This window comes from Triturus cristatus, chromosome 10, assembly GCF_964204655.1.
Source record: "Triturus cristatus chromosome 10, aTriCri1.1, whole genome shotgun sequence".
Lineage (NCBI taxonomy): Eukaryota > Metazoa > Chordata > Amphibia > Caudata > Salamandridae > Triturus > Triturus cristatus.
The window spans coordinates 761,917,829-761,941,729 of NC_140593.1; the positions used below are offsets into that span (position 1 = coordinate 761,917,829).

Below are 23,901 nucleotides of genomic sequence, written 5' to 3' on the forward strand. Positions count from 1 at the left end.
TCATGTTCAGTCCTCCATCCCAGCGCACTGACATGCCATTAAGTATGCAGACGGACAGAACCTGCATTAATGTTTCAGCTTCATGGCTACTCATTTTCACCTGGCAAGCTAACTTACCCACAACCTAGGGAGCACGAGGATAGTACAAAGAGAAAGGAGGAAAATTGTGTCTGGAGTTTTTACTAAAGCACCAGACTAAATAAATAAATAAATAAATAAGCATGTCATGAGCAAGTTAAAGTTAATCACAACATGGAAAGACAATGTTGGTGTGCCGTGCAGATGAAACCAATAACTCTGCACATGCATGTTTAATGCATGTTTAAGAAAAAAGGGGAAGTGTCTGGTGTGTGCGCAGGAGTGATGTCACAGTTGCTGTGCAAGATCAATAACAATATAGGTTTCAACAATCCTTAGTGGCTTGTAATGTTCTTCTGAGACTATCAGGCCGGTCCCCATGGGAAGCTGTTTAAATAGCAGTCTTGGTATAGACATAAGGAGCCAACATTGTTTACTTCAAAATTCTCTGCTTAAATATTAATTTTGTTTTCAGAAATAAAAATAAGATGTTCGGGTTAAAAACTAGTAAAACATGATTGGGGCAAAGAAGTTTACTGTGCAAAACTGCTGTAGGGATTTGGGAGCTGAGAAGTCTGGCATAAGTAGCTTTCTGATGTGCAATTTAGCACACGCGCAAAGAAAGCATTTAAACATTTTCGTTTGGTAAAGGGCTGTGGAATTTGTTTCAAGTTTACAATAATGTCTTGCAGAACTTGTGATATTGCTTTGAGAAGCCTGTTACTCATTCATGCGCACTTGTTCTGCGTGGCTAATTTGTACTGGCAACCTATCGCCTACTACACAGATGAGCGTGTTGGCCCAAAGTTTTCTCTCTAGCCAGTCTTAATTGTTAAAAAAAACAAATAAATAAATGCAAGGCGCAAGTTATTCCTTGGAGACGTCCAGTGCTGCTGATGAATGCTGGGAATACAGAATGCCAAGACCAGTGTTTAATTTGTAACAAAAATATGTGCCAGATCCCTCGTCAAGAGGCCACTGCAGTGTGCACCACACTTTTCCACTGTACTTAAACAACTACTAACCATCACACTGAAGTGTGGCAATTCAGACTGTTCAAGGCCGCAAACACTTTAAGAATGGCTTGGTTGCAGGTATTTGTTGTTGTTAATGTATACTGAATTATCAAACAACAGTTTTTCTGCTAATCTTTTAAATTACACAAACAGCATCACCATGTGGCAGCTGTCATAGGTTCAGCCAATTAAATGCTGGTGCCGAGCACCAAAAACCACCTGCTCAAATTAAGCACTGCTTAATCTTGATTCCACCTATTGGATCTTACTTCCACCACCTACACGTCTTGTCTCTCTTTCTCACTGTTGCCTGCATCTCCTGTTTTTTCATATCTGCTTTCTCTAGCGGTCACTGTTTTTCTACCTTTTTCTTCCTCCTTCCTTCTCCCTTTTCAGTCTTTCTCTGTCTTGCTCCAGGTCAAAATCTAATGTCAAACAATTTGTCCTGGTTCACAAAAAGATTTGTGCCGGTGCTAGCCGCCTGCAAGCACCCACAAGCCCCCACACAAATTAAGCATTGCCTCAAGAGTTGCACAACATTTACTTAACAATGGAGTGGAGAGATCCTATTTGATAATTTTGATAATAATACACAAGGCAGAAAGACCATACAGTGGAGTTAACATTCTGCACTTTTGTCTATATCAGTCTGATAAATATCACTATTATTGCCAAGAGATAGGAAAAAGGGTTGCTTGCCACTGGTTTAAATTAAAAAAAGAGTTTGTTCTTAAAGTGAATAAACTGCAGGCCAGTCTGATGACTTGTTGGTCATAACCAAATATTAAGTAAAATAAACATTGACAAAGCCAATAGGTGTAGTTTAATGTGCTAAAGCATGCAATATTAATGCAACCAACCAAGATGCACAGCAAGGATTCAGCAGGAGTGGATGGAGAGGACTATTGTTGAAAAGTAGTCCCTCGTGCTGTTCAGAGCCAGCACCCAAGCGTAAGCAGGGAAATGCACCGAGCAGCCAATAACATTAGGTAAGAGATGAATGCTCCACTGGACTGAGCCAAGGTGTGATTGGCACATTTGCACGTCAAAGGCTGAAGCAAAGCAAGCCTATGGTTGAAAGAGCGGACCCGCAATCTAAAATAAGTTCATTTTTAGCAACAGGTCAGTTTGACAGCTACCTATACAGTCCAAAATCTGAAAACAGATTTAGATGTCCTTGTGGGAATTATAGATATGTTTAGGAACTCCAACAAGAAATAGTAAAAACCACAGGTCCACAGGTCTGAAAAAATGGCTGTTTTACTCCTCGACTTGTGACTGGGAGGTAGAGCGTGAATCTGGTAAAAGGAGAAGCTTCAACTATTATCAGACTGGACACAAACAGTAAGTTCAGTTTTAGTTTTGCTTACAGACCTAGAGAATGACTTTGATAAAAAATACATTTTACATCATTTAGAAATACTTTTCATTTTTGCAACTCTTTCTTTTTCTTTTTTTTCCCTACAATTCCTTCGGTTTTTACTCTTTTTCCCCAATGAATGAAACAACCTCTAACATGGGTTTTCTGACTCACAAAGCCATTTAACTTGCACTTTCAAAATATCTGATTTACGAATGCAAAGAAACCTTAAAGGCGAAATTACACCCATAAACCAATTTAGCTACACGTAATACTGCCACACGATGGTGTAATGTTAAATAAGGGAAAATCCTACTGCAGGTAGGGTGATCAGTGTTCCAGGATATTGATGTCCTGGAAGGTTTTGGGAACATCTACAACATTTAAAACGACTGAGATTGTGGATTTTGTCCCATCAATTCCCATACTGGAAACGTCAAGGAGTTTACATCTGACAAAAGGGAACATAAAGGGACGGAAATGGAACACCCACAATCTATAATTAATTAAAACCAGGAGAATATAACTATGCTTAACAGAATTCTTGAGCAACAATCTGGTTTACTCATGCGTAAGATTACCACTCAACAATAAAATATAACCACAAGTTAATCGTACTTCGGGGCAGGGAGTAGGTATTCCAGGGTGTGGAAATCCTGGAAAGTTTGGAAATATTCACAAACTAAAAAGATTGTGGATATTTGCAAACTTTGTTTACAAGACATTTCCACAGTGGAAACGATCAGAAATGTACTCCTTTCGAGATCAGGAGGGAATGAAAATGGAACACTCACAGTAGACTTTGAAATAAGGATGGCATAGAAACAGGACTGAATCTAACAGATACCCAGAGAAAACAAGTTTGATTTACACATGCATATTACCTTGCAATGGATATTATTTTCACGTGGGTAAATACTTCCCGGGCGTGCAAATCCTGAAAAGTTTGGGAACCTCCAGAAAAAAAAACTTTTTCCTAATCCACTCCCACTCTAGAACCAATCAGATGTTTACTCCTGTCAAGGGGAGGAGTAAATAAATTTTCAGTGAATTAATGGATGGAGTCAAATTGCTAAGGTGTTACCCATTGATAATGGATAATGAGAATAAGTCTCCTTAACATATATTAGCATAATCTTAGACATGTTAAGACTCCAAATGTAGTCAGTAATTACCTGTGTATACAAGTCACATAGATTATTTCAAACCAGATAACTACCTGAGTGAGGGACAGGAAAATCCAAGAATGGTAGAAAAAACATTTGCTAAAAGCATTATCTGCATTTCAGTGAGTTGTCAGTAATGGTCATATCCAGGCTAAGGTTTGCAATAACTCCCTGCTTGTTCACACAATACATGGAACCCGAGAAAGAAAGATTTTCGTAAATCTACACCCACAGATTTTCACCCTTGCCTTGGGCAGATTTGGGAATATCAGGAATTCACAAACCTTTCCAAGAGTGCTCTTGAAAACCTGTTGCAGTTGTGGGTTTCCAGTATTTAAACTTGAACTTTTTTGAAAATTCCAAATTATCTGTAGATAAAATGTTTTTCAAATGCATAATTGTGAACGGTGAAAAGTTGCACATTGAGTGACCTCATTGTATTAGTAAAATGGAACTCTTTTCATTTTTATCTGTGCAGAAATTATATTTCCCTTTTGAGAACCCCCTACCCTTACAACTTCACTCCAAGTTTGTGTGTGTTCCCTTTCCATTACCTCTCCTAAAAAATATTCACACCTGTCCTTGACAAATATACATTTATTACTGTTTCCATGGTGGGAATGGGTTGGAAAATGATATGCAAATTTGCATGAACTTTCTAGTTTTAAGATGTTTCTCCAGTTTCAAGGATATCAACGCCCTGCAAGATCAACATCCCGGCCTTGGAATACAATTTACCCATGGTTATATTAAACAATTGTATGGTAATACGACAAATGGAAAAACTAGTTTACGAGTGTAACATTCCCTTTTGAAGATTTCTTGTACCCAGAAATCAAGAATTTCCACAGGTTGTATGACACAATATTGACAACTGAAATACAAGATTATCAAAGCAAAAATATTGGCATGCTAAATATTGTGAGGTTTGTATATATAGGTAATTATAGATTTACTATTCTTAACTCCAAATCTACATATCTTGAAGATATATGTGCATTGTCAACGTTGAAGATATATATTTATTGTCAAGATAAATATATATGTGGAGTTGGGTATAGTAAACCTCCACTTACCTACATATACTTACGTCTTTGGTATTTTGGCTGTCTATATTTTCACTATGATATTATTGTAGCCCGATATTTAAAACTCGGTATTCTGATATCACACCCTATGCCAGTGCAAGCTGAATGGCTTTATGAATCGGGCCCACTCTGTTTTAAGGGTGATTGATTTCTCAGGTCTGTGGAGACAAAGAAACAAAAGTAATTAGACAAATGCAATTATAGAGAAACGAGATTGGGATGAAGGACATTCATTGATTGCATTTCAGGCACTCAACATGTTTCTGTGATCTTTTTAACCTCTTGAGTGCCCATGACGAGATGGTCTCGTCATGGGCCGCGGTTGCGCTGTGCCCATGACGAGACTATCTCGTCATGAACCCCGCCCGCTAATGAAAGGGCCGGCACAGGGCGGGGAAAGGGCGGGGCACTCAAGGGGTTAAAAGATGTAAAATGCCTTTGCATCACGTGGTATGTTTGGTTCTGTGATCAAACCGAAAACTGAATTTGACTCTTGGTGCCCAATACTCAGGGGGTAGCTTGGGCAGTATGATTGGTGGGGTGTGAGCTTCAGATTTCCCAACAATCACGATGGGGCATCTTGTGAAAACACATTATATGTGACGCAGGACATGAGGGGGTGGGGCTTAAGGGACAGTGGGAAGAGAGAGAGGAGTGTGGAATGTTAGGCGTACTTAAAATGCAATATCTTTCAAACTAATCAACATGTTTAAGGCCTTCAAAACATAGAGGAGAGTGTGTGTGTGTGTGTGTTTTTCTCAGTGAGAGAATGTCAAAATCCCAGGGGAAATCCAACAGATGCTTCACATTACCCGACTGAAAGCACTTGTACCCAACTATTTACTGCAGAATACATTTTTAGGGGTGCAACACCCCAAACACCCCCTCTGGAGCTACACCCCTGCCAATACTGACTGTGATTGAACTTTCTGTTTTTTCCAGACTCTTGCACTAGCTCCCTGCTCAGGAGCCGAGCATCCACTTTAGTTACAGCATAGACCACCAGATGAACCCATGAGACAAGGAAGCACTAGGCTGTGAAATGAGAGGTAAAGCCGAGGAAGACATGCAATGAGCTTAGGTATTTCAAGTGTATCCTTCCTACTACCCACCACCCTAGACCGGGGATCTTCAGTTATTCCACTCACGCCTGCTGCCATGCCTCAGTGAGGGAAGGCAAGTGCAGTGCTGTTAGGATCTAAGCAGCATCCTGTGATCTTTTTAGCACCACTCTCCAGGTTCTGCCGCAGCACTCGGAATCCGTGCACACTACTGTGCTCAGGGTTTGGGGAATGGTGACAAACAAAAGCAGGAAGAAAGTAAAGCTGCCAGTAGCAGGCCATGCGATAGCTCTGCGTATGTTTCATCAGCTAAAGGTGGAAGTATGGTCTTGAGGGGGATGAGGAGCTAGTTTCCTTCCAATCAGACTAAGCTAGGGTCTAGAGTGTGTGATACAATGAATCCATGCAATAGAGATTTTGATAGAATCTTCTGTGCTCTAACACTTTACTAATGTCATGCAAAATGTCTATAATGTGACTATTTATGTTGATCTTTTGAATTGTATGAACATCAGGTTACATTTCAATTTTTAAGCACGGGGAGATGGGGTGATTTGCCCAGAATCATAGGATGTTGAGCCGACATCAAAACTCAAACTGGTTCTCCAGGTTGAAAGTCAAAAGCCCTGTCCATCGGGCCACATTACCACCCTCTAGGATGCAGAGTGGAGCGGTCATGCTGTGCTCCTCTTCCATACCTGTTCAGCTGGTCATGCCGCAATAGAAAGAGCGTGGGTATGTAAGATGATTTTCAAATCTATAAAGGGAAGCTATGAGCCTTGTATGATGCTTCAGATCCAAGGACATAGGTTTGTCTCTCCAGATTTGACTGGCAGTTCATTAAATATGTAATGTGGGTAACTGCATTACGGAAGTCATCTATTGTGACATTTGTGATGTGAAACAAAATACCATGTATGTAATGTGCAATCTGTTTATTATATATCCATGACCCGATCCATCTATCCATCCATCCATCCATCCATCCATCCATCCATCCATCCATCCATCCATCCATCCATCCATCTATCTATCTATCTATCTATCTATCTATCTATCTATCTATCTATCTATCTATCTATCTATCTATCTATCTATCTATCTATCTATCTATCTATCTATCTATCTATCTATCTATCTATCTATCTATCTGTCTATCTACCTATCTATCTATCTGCCTATCTATCTATCCACATACCGATTTATTGTATGTCTTTATCTCTCACACACTCTCTGTTTCCTGTTTATGTGTTTGGTTTCGTACATGCATGCACAAGCGTACATCCATCGTATGTGAGAGTGTATGGTTGTATGGACGTTTTTGTAATTGTATGTATGCATGTTTTCATCCTCGACTCCACCATATCCATACTCCTATGAGTTAAAAGTAAGGTTATAAGCACATCTCATGATCGCTAGCCATCATGTTTACTGCAATACAGCACCGAGGCCCAGATTTATCAAGGGCTTGCGCTGCCTTGGCGTCACGGAAGGCGACGCAAGGCAACGCAAGTCCTTTTGTAGGACTTACTATGCCACGCAGAGCCACCTGGTGTAGCTCTGTGTGGTTTTGTTCAGTGCAAGTTTCTGCCTTGCGTTACTCTGCGTGGGAAAGGCATTACACGGGTGGAGCATGGGTGTTCCCACACATCCACCCAAGGTTTTTGGCGCATTCACAAATTTACTGAGACTAGTAAATCTGGAAATGAGTCAGACTGCTACACCTTCCTAGGTGAGGCATAACTATGAGAAATATGTTTATTTCGCCTCCTTATTTCATCTTTCTATGAGTGCTTCATTCTGCAGCACACATAGAAAGAGGAAAATTCCTCAGTGGATCGTTTTTTTACAGGAAGATATAACTTCCTGCAGAAAAACATTTCTGGCTGCGACACAGGCCCCTCGCACCATGGCAGAAGGGTGCCTGCCGTGGCACTTGGCAGCCACAAGAGTGCCAACGCAGAGAGAGGAAGAATATACCATATATTAGTAGTTACTGGACATTTCTGCTCTCTCCATTTGACGCAGCCCAGCGAATTGTCTTGTTGCGTTGTGCCAAATAATAGTAAATCTCGGCCCAGAGGAGTAACACAGGCCCCTGTAGCAACTGTGGTGCAGTACAAGGGGGCGGGGCACTCCACTCTTCATGGACCACCTATCAGTTCAAGGCCTATTAGTATCAGCCAGATATGGGAGGGCCAGGGGTCCCTTACCACATTCTGCAGGGAGGCTCCATCATATTCGGTTACGCCACTGTAACGCACTGTTTGCAACTTCTGAATGAGGTAAACAGAATATGAGCAGATACTTGTTTCATCCTTCAGAATGCAAAGTCACAAGACACAAATAGGTTTTATGGTTAATGTGTGGAGTGCTAATGCCCTTAGGGGCAATATGTGCGGCAGACGGCCATAAAGAATTCCCCCTTTTAGGGCTAAAAATGGTCATAGAAATAGAGCAGGTACATAAGAAGTGAGGACCACACTCTACTTCAGTGAAACGCCCATCCCACTGGCACTGCCATGTGCTGGTGTGGGCTGTATAGAAAAGGTGGGCCCAAATAAATGGGCGGAGTTACAGCATTTGGACAAAGTTTTCTCTTCTCTTCACTTTTAGTTTTTTATGTTTTTTTTTGTTGTTTGTTTTGTGGGTGACTGTCTCTTTTTGCACTATCTCATTCAAGACGTTTAGGGAACATGAAAAGTGGGTTATTTCAGTCAGTCAGTCAAAATATTCTTTATTCGGCTAATAGAAGCCATAAAAGTAAGGTTTATTTCATATAAAAGATTCCTGGGGCATCGAGGTCTCACTGTGTGGTACCTAACAATTTAAGAGGCACTTAATGAAATTTATTGTACATCGATAAATTATTGTATTTTTTAAAACTCCTGCAATGATGTCAGTTAATGTATCCTGGCATTTGGATCAATATCTGATCCAGCATTGGATACATTTTCATAAGTCAGTATGGTGAATTAGGCAAAACATATTAGGAACGCAGAATATGCTGTCAGTTTTTTCATGTATTCAATGTTTTTTTGTAATTACCATCATAAGACAAGGCACAGATTGATAGGCAGCTGTGCATGTGAAAGAAAAGTCCAAGCATGGTATGAAAACGTGTGTCGCTAATTTTACTTATCCTATGAGATATTACGTTTTACAATAGGAAAAATTGGATTTGATAACTATGTGGAAGTTGGCTTTACCCGAAAAATTATTGCTCTCATCGTACTGTAGAAGCTTCCTAGTTTTTGGATTTGGGCCTAGTCTGCCTCTCCTCCAGATTCCGCCTATTTATATTTGTGTGAGGGCCTCTCCATGTCGGCAGAAACTAATAATAACCAAGGGCCTTATTTATGAGGCCTTGCGTCACTTTTATGCCGCCGGTGCGTCACTTTTTGTGATGCACCAGCAGCGTAAAAAGTGTGCCTTTTGTACCATATTTACAAAGTGACGCATCTAGGTAGATGTGTCACTTTGTAAACCCCTGCGCCACATTATACCTGCGCCAGGTATAATGTATGCAGGTGGGCGTTCTGATGCAAGAAAGGGTCGTAGAAGTGACGCGGTGAAATCTATAAGATTTCACTGCTCCACTTCTAGGACGCAAATGCGTCAATATCTTACGCCTGCCTCGTGACAGGCGTAAGACTGACGCAGGCACATTTCACATGGGACTTCCCCATGTGTAATGACCCATTGCTAGAGTTGCGTCACTTTTGTGACACACTCCAGCAATGCGTCATTTTTGCGCCTACAGATACGTCAGAAATGCTGACGTATCTGTAACTCCTTGCGACATAATGCGTCATACTGTAAATATGACGCATCCAGCATGTCGCAAGGAGGGTGCAATGAAAAGTGACGCATCGCTGTTTTCACGCAGCATGCGTCACCTCTCATAAATGAGGCCCTAAATGTTCATCAGCTATGTACTTGCATAGAAACAGTGGGCCTCATTTATGAGAAGTGACGCATCGCTGCGTGAAAGCAGTGATGCGTCACTTCTCAGTGCTCCCTCCTTGCGACATGATGGATGCGTCATATTTACAGTACGAGGCATCATGTCGCAAGGAGTTACAGATACGTCAGTATTACCGACGTATCTGTAGGCGCAAAAGTGACGCATTGCTGGAGCGTGTCACAAAAGTGAAAGTGACGCAACTCCAGCAATGTGTCCTTTCACATGGGGCAAGCCCCATGTGAAAGGGCCTGCGTCAGTCTTACGCCTGCTGTGAGGCAAGCGTGAGATATTGACACATTTGCACCCTAGAAGTGGCGCAGTGAAATCTCGTAGATGTCACTGCATCACTTCTACGAGGCTTACTTACGTGGGAACGCAAAGTTGTGCATCTGCTTAGATGCGCCACTTTGTAAATAGGACGCAACAGGAAGCATGTTTTACGTCGACGATGCGTCACAAAAAGTGACGCAACGAAAGCGCAAAACTGTCACAAGGCCTCATAAATAAGCTCCAGCGTTCCTTGCTCGAATACATAAACTGGCCCTTGTGTTTATTAAAAGAACTGGCGTAGTTAAGGCTCCCGACTATAAATTGTACCTTTAAACCACCTAGCTTTCCTAAAAAAAAAAAATAGCAAGTATTATATTAGAGCATAAGAGGAGGTTTTTTTCTAAAAAGTTGCTTTTTAAAAAAACGCCTCCGACAAGTGTAAAGAGAAACGAATACATTGTGGTGAATGTGCAACTCAGTTTAAGAGATAATCAAATATTAAAAATAGTTAATCATATCACATCGTTTAGCGTAACCTACAGAATGACACCTCTAGCATGTACCTGGCATGTTTTGTGTGAGGCATGTAGGCTTCGTATGAAATAGGTCCCAGATTATCGTCACACATTTCTCCACCGAGCAGGCCACTCCAGGCCTTTTCTCACTCAGCAGTGAAAGAGCTGCGACATTGCGCATTTGCATGGTGTGAACCTTTCCTTAGTTTAGCCGGATTTAGAACATCTTTGTCTTTCACGGTTACACTTACTCTCACCACTGAGGCAGCAATAATCTCACATCACGTTAAAATATGCAATAAATGTGGTGAATTTTCGGTTGAGGAATATTTAACAACCAACACATTAATTAAGTGCTATGGACTATTGAACAAGAAATTGTTTTTCGGGCTCCCCTATAGCTTTACCCTGCCCAATCTCCTCACCAATTTACCATATAAACTAGAATAGGTAAGTTGAAAAAAAACTAACAAAAATTCAAGACGATTGGCTAAGAAAGGCAAAAGGAAAAGACCTACCCAGAAGGCCGCAGAGGCAGGATTTGCAGTGTAAACTTTACTGAGAAGGCCTGTAGCAAACTACGTAAAGTATACATGCACACAAAAGTACATTACAGGAATCCCTAAACTACAATCCTGTGGTGTATTTTAGAGGCTTGGCAATCATGAGACAGAAAATCGAGTGGTTTGTAATTATGGTCACTGGACTCTAAAGTACCTTTACACACTTTACATACTCAAAATGTGTTTAAAAATGATGCCTCCTGTTTAAATATATATATATTATTATCTGTATCACTATTATTAGCAGTAGTGGTAGGAGTAATATTAGTTACATTAATATTATTATGAGTGAAATTGCAATTAATATTTCAGAACCACACTGCCACCGTTGTGGTTCTGCCGGCATGATAAGTACCAGGCCAACAGTTTTTGTATGTCAGCAGTACCCTGAGGTTGACATTATTAGCTAATACTCATTGCTCTTTATCCTAAATGTCCTTTTTAAAAGAATGTGTAATTAAAAAAAAATAACAATCATGATTCCTATTGGTTAAAAATCTGCAATTCACAAGGGCCCTACCGCATGTATTTTACGTAGAATTTTGTAGAAACTACCTTAATGTACAGTTTCAGAATTACAACCACCATTTCTTCCAACCCGAAAGTTTAAGTCTTTTCAATGAAATGATACTTGCAAAAGAATTTTAGCAAAGATGTCATAGCTGATAGACCACGGACTACAGTAAGTGTGCCCTTACATCCAGTCCGATTCACTTCTATTTCTTGGTCAATAAAAACTTTTAGAACAAAGTCTATTTTGAACTAACTAAAAGTAGGCTCCCTCTGTGCCCTTTTAGTTTTTCCTGGTTTTGGCCTAAAATTAGCAATGTAACCACATATTATCATTCATTTAAAACTCCCAGTTTTAGTGCCCCAGTTCTCACAATTTCAGCAAAAACATCACAGTGACACAGGCACAAAAATCATCATGAAGGAATTAGTAAAACAACAGTGAACCCGTAAAAAATTAAGGCGTCAAACTCTATAAACATTTTGGAAAAGTACATGCAAACGTATATCATTTTTAACTTAAAATTACGTATCTCTTTTCCTTTTCTGCACATGGCCGGGTCCAACGTGTGAAAGTAGGAGCCCAAGGCACGCACAGATATAGTTTAGATATGCCTGATTGGAGAAATTATTTGTTAATGTGTGTCTCGTAGGACACATTGCACCAGAAGGATAAGTGTATGCATACATTCTACACAGAGTCGTATAAGATTTCCGTTTTTATGCCATATTTTGTGAGGAATGTTGAGTGCTGGCCAACTTCCTGCACTGGATCAAAAGCTCCTGCCCGCTGAAAAGAAACCTTACATCTGCATAGGAAAAAGCGCGCGAGCCAAAGGAGCTCAGACCTGTCAGCCAAACGCATTATTCACATCCATATACTCGCTATACGTATATTCAACTACATTCACGCTCAAACATTATGTTGTTCTGCCCTGCAGATGCCTTTTGCCTACTACGGAAAAGATTTCCAAACTGTTACTAAACAGCGCAACGCGTAGCGTTGGCCAACGGAGTAGGCCAGTTAGAAGCCCGCTCTTAGCTTTAGTTTTAACCCCATATTTTAGTGAATGTTTAAAGTAGGAAGGAAAATCACACTAAACTGTGAATTTCAGGGAGAATCTTCTCTTGCCTAGAAACTACCAGCATTGGCAATACAATTTTTGGATTCAATGCCCATAGCACATCGCAAAGAGTACGTTGGGAGTCGCCACATTGCAACACAGCACTTCAATCGCTGTTCACTTTGTGTCTGAAAGAAAGCCAAGTCAAGAGGCTGCAAACTAACACACATGAATACTTATACACTTACATTTTGCAACCATCAATGACTTCTCAACAGAGCATCCGCCTTGAAATGTGACACACAGCACAAACAAAATGTGTTGCAGTTGAACAGCAAGTTAAGTCCCTTCCTCTTCAACTGTACAGACACAAGCTGTTCAGTGGTGCAAGAACTAATGTGGTGCAATGCTTCAAAAAGAAAGTAGATTGAGGTCAATTAGTCAATAGTTTGACCAGATAATTAATCTGCTGACCAAACTTTAACAGAGTGTCACGTTGACTGGTGTGATGTGTGCTGGACTTTGAGTTTTAGCAAAAGCTAAGGATGTTTCTTATTTGGCTGGGGTTGTTTAGCACCCAACACAATTGTTCTGCCTACGCTACCATTCTCTGTCAATGAATGCCTGCTGGTAGTAATTGTCGCCAGAGTTGACCGTCTCTGTTCAGCACTCTATTGCTCTCTAGCCAGGTTTGCGCTCTAGAAATACATATACATGCATTCGGTCATACATACTCCTTTATGGGCTGAATTTGTGGCGTTCGTGTTGTCGTAGCACACAGGTCTCCTTGAGAGCCACCAAGCCTCGGGGTGCTTCGTCTCCGCTGCACACTGTGACCACCAGAAGCGGGACTTTGCGGGCCAGTTGGATAAAACGTCAGCTCATCTCGCCCCCAAAATCCCGGTTCCAGAATCACATGTTTCTCAGACTGAAGAAGAAGGGAGCAGCTCCACAGGGTTCCCAAAGTCAACAGTGTTCTCTTGAGTCAACTGCTGTGTCGAAGGTTGTGCCCAAGTGGGCCAGCAGACCAAAGCACAATACGCCTTATATCACGTAACCCGGAACCCCAGGCAACATTAGCCCCTGTAAAACTATGAGCGATTACACGACTTATGAATATTAAACACCACATATTATTTATATTACTTCTTTGTCCCAAAATGCAACTTGCACCGAAGTGAGCCCATTCGCATACAGGGGCAAAGGATGGTATAGTCTCTACGCCTTCCCTTATACAAATACACAGAGGATAAAAAGTTATTTACCTGAGGGAATTTCACTGACTCAGTAACAAGTAAAACACTTGAAAAATGTCATAGTTATGGCAATCGGACACTGCTTTCTTTGACCCTTTATTTTTACTTTGTATGCCAATTTGTGGCATGTATTAATTCTGGAAAAATTAAACAATTTCACATGGACCCCCTGGAATGCGGTTACAAATGTCCAATAGTTATTTGTAAAATTAAAACAATTGAGTTGCCTACTTTTCTGCCTGCTAAGGTTTTGCAATTTTTAAACAGCAAAATATCAGGCAAGGGCAAGTGACATTATCTGGAGATGTATCTACTATGGATTAGCGTCTAGTAAATCCATTGTGGTCACCGGTAAATATTTTGCCAGAAAGGTGTGACAAACTCTCCAAAATGTGAGCAGAGGCCATAAGGGAACCTTAGCTCCCGGGACAATGATTTGCAGTTCAGGCCTCTAAATTTGATAGCCAAGAAGCTGATTCGCAGAAAAAAATAAAAAATATTAATGCCATATCCCTGTAGCAAGCATATTTAATGTCTAAATGTATGTGATCAGTGATCAGATTGTTGCCGACTGCTACAGAAGTGTTAGGACTTGTAGTATAGCAAAAGGGTGTGTGCGGAATAGCACGTGATAAAAATTAACTAAATTTCAGGACATGGCTTGAAAAATGTAAGAAATTGAATATCTTCCTGTCATAAAAAGCAAACCCAAATCATGTTCTCTCCACATCTCTTACACGTAAATGAATTTGAGGGTGTTACCAATGGGTTAACTCTTCAGAAATAGACAGGATTCTCAAGACAGCTTTCTATCCTTATGTTTTTTAACAAACCCAATTAAATGTGTCTTGAAGTACAGAAACTATGCTAAGATCGCATGACGATGAGTATTAAATGATATTACTACACTAGTTACTCACATTAATAGTTGTCCGTTCGACCTATAGCGCATGAGGCCTAAAAGCTGCGACTGAAAAGCCATATGCACAGATACTGGAGCTCAGACCAGCACACATAGCCACGCACACACACACACACACACACACACACAGGCAGAGCATTCAAAAGGAGGACGTCTCGGCAGTTTAGGGTGTGTTATCTCTTGCAAAGTGTGTCGTGTGACTCGAGATTTGTTATCGTGCTTTGCGGTACGATTATGTGAAAAGTGATATCTTGGCAAATTGTTTCTGTATTAACAATGCCCTGGAAGGGAATAGAAGGGAAGGGGAAGGAATGGAAGAGAAAGGAAGGAAACGAAAGGAAGGGAAGGAAAAGGAAAGGAGACGAAGGGAGGAAGGAAAAGGAAAGCAGACGAAGGGAGGAAAGGAGGGAAAGGAAATGAAAGGACATGACAGGAAATGAAATGAAGGAGTGAGAAAAGATAGGAGGAAAAGGGAACAGCGGAAAGAATACCGAAAGGAAATTAAATTAAATGGAATACCGGGGTGAGAGAAGAAAAGAAAATAATTAAAAGGAAAGGAAAGGCCATGAAATTAAGAGGGCTGATAGGACAGTCAAGGAAATGAGAGTAAAGAAAAAGCGCGGCCGCAGCTTGGCTGTGGGTCTCAGACAGTCTGGCGCGTAGTCTCAGGGGAGCACAGGTAAAGGTCCATTGTCTGGCTGCCTTCAATCCCACTATGATCTGCAGACCTGGCCGTATCCGCACCGTCATCTCGCCGGGGCAGGCACACAGGGGGTCCGTCAGTGGTACAGGCCTGGTCGCAAAGTGCAGACCCCCGAAGCCCCCGCCCCAGATGCGCAGAACTGACTAGAGACATCGTCCTCTGCCACCTGACGAGAAGAAAATTAGCCAGCTACCACGGAGTTTTCAGGGGGGAAACGGACAGGCCAAAATGTTGAAGTAAAAAAAATATATGAAATACCACTTACAGTGCGAGTGAGGGGTGTGAGGTCCGGCCAGCAGCAGCTGCCGAGCACCGCAGCACCGCCTTGTCGTTTCCGAGGACGGGCAACCAGCAGCAACCCTGCTCCAGTTCCTGACTCATGACACGGAGATCACACTCTGCCTGGCAAGCTGAGAGATTTCTTCAACACAGCTCGCAAGCAAACAAGAGGCCGGAGCAGGGGAGGAGGGGAGATCCAGCGCCCAGAAGAGGGGGTGAAAAAACAAAGATCCACAAGTGCAGTGAAAAAAACACACACGCGCGCAACCCAAAAGATATGATATCGTTTTACAAGAAATGCAGCAAGCAGTGCCTGATGCCAGGAGGGCAGAGCAGGGGAGGGATGTTCTGTGGTTGCTGGGTGTTGCACAGTGAGGCAGAGGCCGCTGGCTGCTGCCCCGGCTCTCCAGGGTCCCTGGACGGAGCAGGGTCTTCTGCAGGGAGGTGTCTCGAAGTCCAACCGTTCGCAGGCATGAAAAGCATTGGCAATGATTTCCTAGAAGCCACCTCCAAATATAGTAACAGGGAAGGGGCATTCCTAGAAGCACCGGAGACGTCAGGCGGACGGGAGGCTGCCGGACTGCCCGCTGCCGCCAGAGGGCCCCCGCGAGCTGGCCGCACGCGGAAGGCGGCGAGGAAGGGGTGCCGAAGCCGAAGCCGACGCCTCCCGGAGCCGAGCCTGCGGTCGCTAGATAAGATCCGGGAGCGGTGTCATGTGCGCACTCCGAGCTGCCGCTGTCACCCTCCTCGTGCGTCGTCTTCGGGCATCCTGTGTCTGAGGCGTGTTTGCTTTTCCCGTGGCAGATGCCTCCCCTCAGGCGGGGTCCCCCATCGCTTCCAGGCGCTCAGCTGATCTCGCAAGCGTTACTTTACAAGAGCAGGGCTGCCGAGTCACTAGGAGGAGAGATTGCTGAGGCGCTCAGTAGATCAACATCGCCCACTGTAAGGGCGACACCCGAAACTGTCCGATGACGGGGGTGAAAATATGAGAGCGGCCAATGGCCTTCTTGGGGCGCGAGAGCTGAGGTAGCTGTTAAAGGAGAGATGTGGCGAAAGCTGAGTGACCCAGTGCAGCACTTTGCAGAAACTGCCCTGCAGTGTAGCTCACCTTTGATAAGGGCACTATAATTGGCAGTTCGGACTGCAACGGCGCCACTATTCACCAACATTGCGATATTTTAACCCCTGCACCACAAGGCCTTACCCCCACCCTGTGCTAAGCCTTTTTTTTGTGCCTATTTGGGGTAGTTTGCTCTTAGGCACCTCCCCCATAAGGTTTTGTCTAAGGTATTCATACCATCTTTGCGTCCTTTTTTTTCCAACATCCTGGGGATTCTGAAGGGGACCAGGGTTTGTAGATTCCACTGGAGGGGCAGGGTTTGTGGATTCCACTGGAGGGGACCGAGAAATGTGCCAAAATACAACAAAATTTGATTATTGGGGAAAGATGTGCTATAGGAGAAAGCTACTTTTTTTCCTGCATATGGCATCAACAAACGATTTGTTGTGTTAAAAAGTCACAATCTTCCCAGCTTTTAGGAACAGGCAGAGTTGAATCAGAAAAACAAATTTTCAACACAGTTTTGGCATTTTTCAGGGACATAGGCCATTTCTCCTAATGTTTGTGCTTTCAACCTCCTTCCAGTTAGTGGTAGAAATGGGTGTGGAACCCATGGAGGATCTCGGAATGCTATACATTTCGGAAAAGTAAACAAAATTCTGAATTCCACAAGAGGTCATATGTGTAGACCCTTCAAGGTTTTCCAATAAAAAGAAACAGTTAAAATAAAAAAATATTGAAAGTGAGTTGAAAACCCCCCAGCAATTTGTGTCTATGTTTTCATCTGTAACTTCTAACTGTGGCACATTTTCGGAAGCAATATACTGTTACGTCCGCTGGACCCTTCTGGTTTCAGGTATATATAGGGCTTATAAGCTGTCCAAGAACCTGAAGAAACTTGAGCCAATAATTGAACTGCACCTTGCAATGGTTTTTCATCATCTACCGGGTTTACAGCAATTCATTTGGTAAAATATAAAAAGAGAAAAATAGGTATTGTAGAAGGCTGGGTTAGTATATGGTGCACACTTATTTAAGTGATGCACCTTGCACTCACCCAGGCAACCCTTATGGTGATTTTAGTGCTCTTTGATAACCATAGAAAACTCTCAAAGTGGTATTCCGTGGAGAGCAGCCTTCTGGCTTATCTTGAAGGTTTGTTAAGCAGCTTGTTTTACCAGTTTAATCATGTAGTGTAGGTTAAACGAAAAAGGACCTCAGTGTTTATATGAAATACTTCTATTTCTTACACAACACTAACTAACAAATTGGTATATATCTCCTACCCAGGGATATCAACACACATACACAATACTTCAATTGGTAAGTAGTTCAAAATACAGGGGGGGGGGAGGGGGGAGACCAAACCATATATTAAGAAAGTGGAATGTGAACCGCAAAGGAGGATGGAACTTGGACTAGAAGACCCAGAGGAGATGGGGACACAAGGAACCACCCAAGGTAAGTACCCAGGAACCCCACGGAGGGTGTGTGCAGAGTAGGAACGCAGCCACATGCCCAATGGAAGTCAATGGAGTAGTCACAGTTGTAGTTTTGGAGAGGCAGGACCCTTCCCAGTGGACCCCGAAGAATTCCCTTGGAGGATGGAATGTTGGAGAGCCACCTCACCCGTGAATGCCCTGGAGATCAAGTTACGTACACCAGGGAAGCCAGGTGCATAGGGGTGGAAAGATGTCGGAAACCTCCGCAGACAACAATGGAAGAATTGGAGAAAAGTGGATTCTGAAAGTGAAGAACTTGCAAGCAGATGGGACTGAGTACATGCTACTCAGGAGTGACCAGGAGGCACGGAAGAGCAATGTCCACCTGTTGCAAAGTCATCCTGTGCCCTGGGCACCCCCAACGTTTTGCTGACTGGTACTGGTGGTAACTGATTCTGACTGACCCTGGGCTCTGCCTAACTAGGCTCAGGGCTGCTATGCTGAAAGAGAGGCATTCAGAATACAGTGAAAACTCCTACATACACTAGGGCACACTATGGTATGGGGAACCCCTGTGATTGGCATGACCTACCCTATCAGACCCTAGTAAATAATAGGGCAGGGTGATTGAAACTGCCTAGAAGTCCCTAGTACACAATAGGGCATGGCAGTTTAGAGGCCAGCAGCATTTTCTGCACTTGCATGTGTGCACTGCTGAAGCCTGAGGTCAGTTTAAAAGCAGCCCTTGGTGGCAGGACTGCTTTTAAAACGTACATTTTGATGTTTGGGGCACTTAAAATGGATAACCTACAATGTTTTGGCATGTTAGAAAATCCATGGTCTCCCATATGTGTCCCAGGGGTGGGGGTCAGGTATTTATAAGGTGGACCCTTATAAAATGAGTTTTAAATGCCCTGGGTTAAGTGAAATTTCTCATTTCACTCCATACATTGTGATAAAGTGCTGCCCAAATTCGACTTTGATGCCAGGAGCACTGTGGAGGGAGGATCTTTAATATTTCTACAGATTCAGAACCCCTAAAGTCTTCCCTAGTTGTTCCATGGGGTGGGGGTCCTGTAGATATAGGCGGAGTACTTGTAAAATATGTTTTTATCAGGCCTGGTGCTGGAAAAATGGCCCAAGTCATTTTTCCCATTGCAAATCCCATGCCACATAGGTTAACACGGCAAGAGGTTATTAACTAATAATGTCAGGACTCCAAGATTACAGATAGGTTTAATCGTGCATCGAAGACTCAAAGTTTGTACACCCCGAGCTATGGAAGGTACATGGGTGGAGCTGACTCGGAAATGGCGCCGGAAAAGGCCACCAGAACCGAGTAGCTGTTAGCGTTCTAGTGTTTGGCAGAGAACACGCTGGAATCCTAGGTGAGACTCGCGCTGCTTAGGAACTGCGCACTTCACCAAGAATTCTAGAGAGTCAGGTGCGCACTTCAGAGCGCGCTGACAAAAAGAGTTTCAGGTTTTGTTTGAAGGCTTTTCATAATCAAAACTGAAGGGCTTTCGGAAGTCTGTAGATACAAGTTAGTAATCCGAGTTCAATGAAGTTGAGTGATGTTTGAGGAGAACAGCAAGTCTCAGTTTTGTGAAGATTTCGTACCGAGTCGTCAGGGAGAGGAAGCAGCGTCTACAGGAGCATCTGAAGGAAGAAAAAGAAAACAAAGCTAAGTTAACAAGTGTATATTTGTCACGTCAGAGAACTGAAGTAAATTACTGATAGCTATAGAGTTATAGAACTTACTGTGAGGAAAGTGGCTTTACAGTATTTCTTCACAGAGGTAACGAGTTGTAACGGCAAGTCCTGAGAAAACGATGAGAGAATTGCATTACATGTTAGAACGCTTGAGCAACTACAAATAATTAGAATAAGATAAAACAATACTTACCACAGAAATAAGTCGTCGGACAGTAGCTAAGAACAGAGAGTAAAATACCACCACGAAAAGAATAAGAAGAGAAAACATTAAATACACAGATGAATAATTACAAATAGGAAAAGACCTCAAACTCAGTAAGTAGAATACCAAATTAAAATAAATAATACCAAGTTAAAAGAGAGCAGAAGTTCTTAACAGATATATGTAAATATATTGCGGTGTGCAAAAAGAAAAAGAAACTGTGAACTAAGACAGATACCAAGGAAGATAAAACATAGAAGAGTGAAAAGAAAAATAGGAAAGTAAGTAAGAAGCACAGGGAGAAAGATTCACATAAGGCAGATAAACTTTGGGTTCTAGCTGTTTCCTTTCTAATTGCAGACAAAGAATATAGTTGAGGAATTAAAAGGCACACACAGAAAAGAAATAAAAGAAATAGAAGAGAAGCTGAGTTCTGGAATTGGCATGGTAAGGAAATAAGGCAATAGGGGTTAAGAGATAAGAGAGGTCAAGGACTAAAAGTTTATGATAACAATAACTCTTGTCTACAGGTTACCTCTTCAGCAATAGAAGTCTGCTGGACGGACTCCTGAAGGAAGCCGCAGAACAGTCTCTTCTCTCTTTTGTTATTTTATCCATTTTCCCCCTTCCCCCTAGATAGCCACTCTAGAGACTTGTCACACTAAGCTCTGGATGGCTGTCGGGGTGGATTTGGGAACTAGCATCTCTGTTCCTGTGTAGTAGAGTACCGTAACTAGAGTCTGACAAATAACTCCTGTTAGGAGAATGATAGAACTTCCATTCAAAGACTTCCCAGAATGGTAGTGATAAATCCAACAATATGATATTGTTGAATTTCTCCCATAATGTACAGACAAGAAGTTATAAGACTTTCTTGTTTGTAGGTCCAGATTCAGCTTTCCAGTGGTCTGTCCTGATTGGTCAGAATTAAGTGGATTAGCCAGGCTGCTTTGAAGAGGTGATAAAGAGCCCCTGGGGTTAACCAGCTCTGTTGGTAGAGCAGTGTGTGGCTACACAGGAATGCCAGAGCAGAGGAAGGATTCGTAAACCATGGTCTTCAAAGGAAAGGGGAAGGCCTCTGTGTCATTTACAACTCTACTCTTTTGACCCCAAGCCAGAGCTAGGCTTAAGGAACGAATGAGCAGATGCACGGGGGAGAGTCTATGGAAATTAGCCATCCTAGGGGTGTGTTTAGCCAGCTCTTAACTCCCTGCTGGAAAATCAACCATTATGCATTTGGAGGATTTGGTGCACTCTGGGACAAAATAATGCCACACTCTACAGGATGTGGTCATACCCTAGGGGATTTACCCTGCTACCATTGGTCAGGAGTGACCTCCTGCTTGACCCAGAGAACTTGGAATAAGTATCCGAGAGGGGCAGAGTCTCTCAGATCTGCTGCTTGAATCTTAAGAAAGCAAGACGTGCCATGCTGAGACGTTTGGTGTGCAATTTCTAAGGCCTGCCCTCTGAAGACTGCACCATCTGGAACTACAGCCCTGTGGACTACCTTGCTGTATAAGAACTAGAGTGGACTGCCTGCAAGCTACAGGTTAATAGAGCTCACCTGGAATATCACCACCAAGGATCCTCAACCTGGAGAACTAATAGTGGATTTGTAATGGTTTTGTCCAAGTGGCTTGGGGGAACTGAAGTCCTCCACTTTCAAGGACCATATTGGAGCTTCCAGACCCTTGGAGTGAGTTTGAGACATTGTGGGACCCTTTGGGGAACTTCAGGAAGAAGTTCCAGAAGTTTGGAGAACTTTGGAGCGACTTTGGAAAAAAGCTCCAAAGGGGCACTGACTCAATCTGGCCAGCCAAGCTGCCTGCCTTCAACTGCGAGACGGCAAAGCCATCCAGGTTCATCCCGCTGAAAGCTCCGTAGGTCCGACTTCCAGAGTTTGACTGGCAGTAGAAGAAATCTGATGCCTGCGAACCCTCAGTGAATCCGGCCTGGTGAAGAGCATCGAGGGAACCCGCGAGAAAAAGCTCCAGAAAAGTTTCTAAGTACAAAGGTAAAAACTGTGACCGGGACCTACCCCGAGGGGTAGCCGCTCGGGGCTTCATCGCGGTTGGCCTGAAACTTTGACTTTGAGCTGGTCTATCACGGTCGTGAGCTCCTCGCTCAACAAACAGAGCAGAAACTACGCCAGTGAAAATGAATGAAAATAAAGCGTGACGGAAGATAGATCCTACAGTGAAGCAGCATTCAGGAAGCTAGAATATACGGAGAATACGGAAAAGACTTAAAACTAAAAGCACACTACCTTGAGGTACGGGACTCGCGATACGGAAGCTGCAAGGCTGAGAGACTGAGACTGAGAGGAGGGGTGAGGCGGAGAGCACTGGAGTCAGAGTACTTGCTGTTCCGTGTCAAGGCAGGCAGCAACAGCGGCAAAACGACAAAACGGCAAAACTGCATTTTTGGAGCCACACAACGAAAGGAAAAGAAAGGAAAAGTGGAGGTGAAAGGAGCACGCTATTCAGGTGTGGACTGAAGCTGCCGTAGCTCTCCAGAAAAGCAGGAGAGTTACCGCAAGATTAGCAAATAGAGGGAAAGCACACGGATAGCCTGTTGCTTGGGGCAGAGGAATTGGAATTCAGAACCCTCATCTTGCTCGGGTAAGTGAAGAGGAGGGGGGCTGTATTAAAATAGCGAGTGCAGGAAGGGGCAGCGATTGGCTTGAGAAAACGTAAAAATACTCTATAAAGTGTAACCTAAAAACAGGGTATAGAGTACAAGATAGCTATATTTTCACAGTAGCTGTTACAAAGTACAAAAAGCAAATTAAGTTACAGGAAACAATACAGAGTGCAGAGCTGGATCAGTTAAGGGCAGAAGGGGCTAGAGTGGCAAATGGTAAAGGGAGTGCTAAATCTAAGGCACTAACACCCCCTCAAGGATTAACTGATACGAAGACATTAAGACAACAAAGGGAAGGCATAAGCTACTCTTTAAGGAGCAAAACTCCCCGTTAGAAGAGGGAGAGTTAGAGCACCATCCTGAGATAGTAAAGTTGTCAGACATATCCCCCCCGTAGTCCCCAAAAGTAGAAAAAAGAAGAAGAAATAAAATACAACTGGAAAACTACAATATCCCGTGTCTATAGCAAGTCAGGCCAAACTAAAAACACTTGGCTCGACAAAACAAAAGATAACGCCCTCTCTAAAGTACTTTTTTAAAGTGCAGGAGAACCAGAAGGAGGAGAAATATCAAGCTGAGGCCCAGGCACCTGAAAAAATGTCCAAACTAAGTACTAGTAATAGGTACGCCGCACTAGAAACATCTGATCGACAAGAGATAGAAACAGACGCCTCTAACCCCGCTATTATAGAGAAACCCGAGGATGACACAACTCCACAAAAGAGCAAGGACTGTTTGGAAAATATGATGACTACTATGATAGAGGAGATGAGATCCAATTTCGAGAAGTCAGAGAAAAACCAGTCTAGGATTCAGGAAGTATGCAAAGAAATGGACCAAAAAATAAATAGTCTTATGGAGAGAGTAACTTCAGTGGAGTTGGAGGTAGAGGCATTAAGTACGAAGGTGGAAGAGAACAAAAAAGAAATTGATCAACTTAAGGCCACAGACAAAGAGGTCTATGATAGATTGGAAGCAATGGAAAACCAAGCGAGAAGGAACAATCTAGGAATTTTA

The 23,901-nt window shown here is 42.8% G+C and overlaps 1 protein-coding gene across 5 annotated transcripts in view; it reads right to left on the reverse strand.

The window, feature by feature from the left end:
• The window catches only part of LOC146789967 (uncharacterized), a 125,308-nt gene extending 108,595 nt beyond the window's left edge, over window positions 1–16,713 (reverse strand). For 4 of the 5 annotated variants that reach the window (XR_014969505.1, XM_085628291.1, XM_085628290.1 and 1 more), the window contains exon 1: window positions 15,805–16,701. The gene's annotated coding sequence lies outside the window, so the exon portion shown is untranslated. Of the gene's footprint in view, window positions 1–15,804 lie in introns of all 5 variants that reach the window. The other variant, XR_014969506.1, reaches the window with a different exon arrangement.
• Window positions 16,714–23,901: the final 7,188 nt, after the last annotated feature.